The following is a 5,161-nucleotide window of genomic DNA, read 5'->3' as shown; positions in this document are numbered from 1 at the left end:
TACCTAGCCTTGCAACCAAGTTAGTCATATGCTTTCGGATTATTTAACTCTGTGCATTTAATCTGCCTTCATACTGTGCAAACAACTTGCTTAAAAAACTAGTCTTTAGGAAGACAATGTAAAAAATCTTACTAGACTTTTATCTCCCCATATAATCAAGTCTATAAGCTAAGCTGATTATAGTTTTAATCTTACACTATGTTTCCTATTTCTTCCTCACGACCTTTCCTTTCCCCTGACTCGTATGTGTAACACTAATATCATGGCTCAAAAGCGGTGATATTGGAAGTAATGGATTACTCACAATAATGTAGAGGTAGGGTGATAACAGTTTAGTTTTGTATGCTTTCGTGGGTCAGTAGAGGTCAGAGAAAAAGGCAACTTCCTTTGTACAATCTGGTTAAGGCTTTTGGAAACAATAAGGGCTGTACGGTAGTCTTCTCCTGTGCCAGCTCCTGCCTGCAGCCTCTGCTGCCCTAGCCCACTCCACCCGCCTCCCGCCGCAGCCCGCTTGACTCTCCCCGTCCCCTTCTCAATTGAGTCTGAGCACCAAGCCCCAGAGTGCTCGTCATGCTGGACCCTGGTGTAGAGCCCTGGCATCGCAACTCGGAGGTTGAGACTCATTGCTGGATCACTCCGGAGAAATGGAGCACCTCAGGGTATGGAGGAGCTGGAAGATGATGTGTTTCAGCCAGAAGAGGGGGAGCCAGGGACACAGCCTGGGAGTTTTCTCTCTGCTGACCAGAGCCAGCAGGATTGCCCCCTCAGCTAGCTCTTCCTTTTCACAAATGCTGTGGCCCTGGGCTCCAGGCCATCAGCCAGGAAGACAAGGCCACTCAGACCTGCAGTCTAGTCTCCCCAAGCCAGCTTTCATGCTGCCTTGTGGTGTGACAAGCTTCAGGGCTTTGCAGACCGGTTCCACAGACTCTGTACGCCACAATACCAACAGAACCGAGACTGAGCATGGTGGCAGGTCTTCCTATTCCTGCATAACATGGCCTTGAACAGAGAAAGAAACAGGAAAGGCGCAGGTCCCAGGTGAGGGTGGGCTGCCCTTGTCAAATGGGACGCCAGGAATGCAGCCTGCGACAGGATGGACATTGTCTTGTGACGTTTTGTTATTATTTCTAAATTTTCTCTCTGTATGTACATACAACATACCCCAGTAGGACCATCTTTCCTTGTTCAAGACCTCCACTGGGAATGTGAGCCTTTATCAAACACTGTTGAAGGAGAGGTGAAAAAAAGTTGAGTAAAGAATTTTTTTAAGATAAAGTTCTAATTCTTTACCTAAAACATTCTGGATATGCTGATTAATAAATACAGGAGAATGCCCTTTCTTTAAAAAAAAATCAACATTTCTGACAGAAATAAGAATACTTCAGAACAGATCAAGCTCACTCTTGGTTAAACACTCCAGGAGTTTGTCTTTCTTTAATGCTACACTTCAGCCCAGTAGTAGTGTAAGTAGTCGCATGTTAGTTCCATTACTAGTTTTCTGAGAACTCCCTAGATTGCTTTCTAAAGTGACCCCATAAGTTTACATACTTTCCAACAGCATATAAAAGTTCCCTTTTCCCATATCCTTGTCAGAATTTGTTGCCATCTATATTTTTTGACAGGGTCTTACTATATAGCCATGACTAGCCTGGAATTCACTATGTAGACCAGATTGGCCTCAAGTGCTAGAATTAAAGGCTTGGGCCCACATCCATCGTTTGCATTGTTAATAATGGCCACTCTGACTGGAGTGAGATATAATTTTTAATTTTCATGTCTGATGACCAAGGATGTTGAGTGTCTTTTAAGGTATTTACTAGCTATTTGTATTCTTCTTTAAGAACGCACTGTTGAGTTCCATGGCCCATTTTTTAATGAGCTCTTTGTTTTCTTGAGATGTATAGTTTTGGTTTTGGGGTTTTTTTGTTTTGTTTTTGTTCTTGTATTGGTGGTAAGAAAGTAGATTTATTCTGAGGCTATATCTGTTGTACTTTTTTTTTCTTGGCGTGTTAAATGACACCCTTATCGATTTAAAAGGAAACTCTGAGATTAATTTTTATTTTAATCTTCTAATCCTGTGTTGGTCTTCAGAATCTTAAAATGAAATTTTCTGAGCCATGGAAGCTTTAAGAAACTTCATTAACTGATCTCTTCCTCACTTCTTTTTCTTGCTATTCCCTCCCTTCCATCTGAGATACATGCTGCATCTCTGACAGTGTTTGTTTTTTGAGACTTAGAGGAACAGTTGTCCCTCCTTCCCAAAGTTAACTCCTGAGGACCCCTCCTACCTTGACTGGGTCTCACCTTCTGGTGATACCATCCGTCTCCTCAGTCTCCACCTCCCACAGTCTCTACTCAGCCGGCAGACCTGTGCAGGTGTGGCCACTCTCCCTCTTGATGACCGCACTGCCGCCTCTGCAGAAAGTGCCCTCTGAATAAGCTCTGCACAGCGCTAGCAACTTGTAGACCCCCGTCTCCAAACTCCAGTGAAACTTCCCTTCTGAAACTTCAACTGATCTCTTATTCTGGCTAAAGGCTTCACTTGAAAATTGTTGGCATATTAAACAACTATAACAAAAAACTGTATCTAGTCAACAAACATACATGGAGCACTAAATCCTGGAGATAAGGAAATAAAGGACATAAATTGGTCTTCCAGATGAGCTCACAGTCTAGAATGCGGTAGAAAATCTGTTAATTTTTAATAATAACATTTTATTCCACACAAACAAATCAGAGACTTTAGACTTAGACATTCTGAATTCAAATCACGACTCCCCCTATCTTACTTTGGACAAAATACTTCCCCTTTTCTGGGCCTCAGTTTCTTCATCTGTATAATGGCCAAGTGTTAACAATATTAAGTAAGGAGATAAAAGTATCAAGGGAACAGCATACTGGATGGCACACAGTAATTGCTGCCATTAATAAATAGTGCAGCTCTCTCTCGGAACTTTACTTCTCAAAAGGTCAGTTTGAAAATTATTGTTCTTTTTTAGTTTTTGAAATGAAAAAAATTCCTGGATTTCTGTCCAGAATTATTCTTCTCTCATCACTCTCAATGCCTTGGGAGTTTTGTAAAACAAAAACAAAAACAAAACAAACAGACAGAAAAACACAGCATTCCCACATTCAAATTAACTGAATCAGGATACTAGGACACTGTACTCAGTGTTTGTGTAAAACTTCCCAGGTGTGATCAAGCTGATTTGGTGTTCTCTAGAGCCACTGGTCTATCACAGTCACTCCCGTACTCAGCTTTAAAATATAAATATTAAATGCAAAAAAGAAAAATCACACAATCGAAATGCTATTAAAATATTACACGAGTAAGTCCTATGCAAGGTGCATAGGTGTTAATAGTTAAATTCTGGGCTGAGGATGTAACTCAATAGGTAGAATGCTTGCCTAGCATGCAGGAGGTCCTGGGTTCAACCCCTAGCATTGCATAAACCAGGAATGGTCACACATACCTGTAATGCCAGCACTCAGAAGTGGAAGCAGGAGGATGGATAGGTCTTTAATAAGAATATGAGGAATCTTTCCATTGTCTAGTGTCTTCCTCAATTTCTTCAGTGTCTTAACACTTTTATTGTAGAGGTCTTTTATTTCCTTGGTTAGATTTATAACCTGGTATTTTATTTTATTTATTTGTGTATATATACATATGGTAAATGTGATTGTTTCTATGATTTGTTTTTTAGTTATTTGCCTTTGGTATCTAGGAAGGTTACCCACTTTTATTTATTTTAAAAAATATTTTATTATGTTTATTTTATGTGTATGAGTGCATTGCCTGCATGTATGTAAGTACACCCATGTTTGCAATGCCTGCAGAAGTCACAAGAAGTTGTTGTGTCCTCTGAACTGGAGCTACAGAATGGTTAGCTGCCATTTGGATGCTGGGATTTGAGCCTGGGTCTTCTGCAAAAGTATCCAGTGTTCTTAACTGCTGAGCCATCTCTCCAGTCAAGGTTACTCATTTTTTTTCAAGACTTATTTTATTATTTTTATTATGTGAGAGGTTATATGCACATGAGTGCAGGTGCTCATGTAGGCCAGAGGGTTGGATTCCCTGGAGCTGAAGTTACACATGGGTCCTGGGAACTCAACTCTGGGACTCTGCAAGACCATTATGTGCTCCTAACTATGGAGCTATTTTTTGAGCCCTGAATACTGATTTTTCAGACTTTTGTGTTAATTTTCATCCTGCCACTTTGTTGAAAGCTTATCATCCCTAAGAGTGTTTTTAAGGGAGTTATCAAGGGTCTCTTGCATATAATAATATATCAATTGCCAACAGAGTTACTTTGACTTCTTTTCCTATTTGTATCTGCTTCATTTCCTTCTTTCATTACACTTGCTAAGACTTAAAGCACTATACTGAATAGGAATGGAAGAGCAGACACTTTTGTCTTAATGCTGCTCTTAGGCTCTGAGCGTTCCTCTGTGTTCAGGTATGCTCCTTCCATGTCCAGCCTCTCTATGACTTTTATTATGAAGGAATATGTATTTGACCATTTTCTGCTAATAATGGGCATTGAAATTGTTTTTGGTTTAGGCTTTCTATGCATAATACTTTATGCAATATCTCATTACTTTTGTTCGTTTTTTAAAAATTAAGTTATATATTTATTGATTTATTTTCAGTTTTACAAGACAGTTTTTCTATGCAAACCAAATTTGCCTTGAACTTCTTTCTCTCATGTCTCAGTCTCCTGAATGCTAGAATTACAGGTAGAAGATACCATGGTAAGATAAATATGTAAGTTATTGCCTTAGTGTTGTGTGTAAAGAATTTTTATCTTTCTAGATATAAGTTCTTTGTCAAATATGTGCTCTGGAAATATTTTTGTACAATCTATGTTTTGATATTTTATTTTATGAATACTATATTTTAGTGAGTATAGTTTTTTTTTTAGAGAATGTTTAAATGAAATATTTTCACTTTCAGCTAGTATTTCCTGTTTAGTCAAAGTATCTCTGACTCCTTCAAGGTTGTGTTACTGTTATCTTCTAGAAGCTTAGTGATTCCAACTTTATGTAAGTCAAGTTAAATGAGGTTTTTTGTGGAACAAAGGCAAAAGTTGTCACCTTTCCTTTTAGGTTTTATTTTATTTGTCTTTATTTCAAAATATTTTAATTGCACTATTTTTAATCT

At 38.8% G+C, this 5,161-nt stretch overlaps 1 pseudogene; it reads left to right on the top strand.

Annotated features, from left to right (window-relative positions):
* Nucleotides 1-661: 661 nt before the first annotated feature.
* Nucleotides 662-1,042, top strand: LOC115070985 (annotated as a pseudogene).
* The last annotated feature ends 4,119 nt before the right edge of the window (nucleotides 1,043-5,161 follow it).

This window comes from Nannospalax galili, unplaced genomic scaffold (assembly GCF_000622305.1).
Source record: "Nannospalax galili isolate Female #2095 unplaced genomic scaffold, S.galili_v1.0 scaffold1358, whole genome shotgun sequence".
NCBI classification, from domain to species: Eukaryota; Metazoa; Chordata; class Mammalia; order Rodentia; family Spalacidae; genus Nannospalax; species Nannospalax galili.
This window is presented reverse-complemented; position numbering and strand designations above follow the sequence as displayed.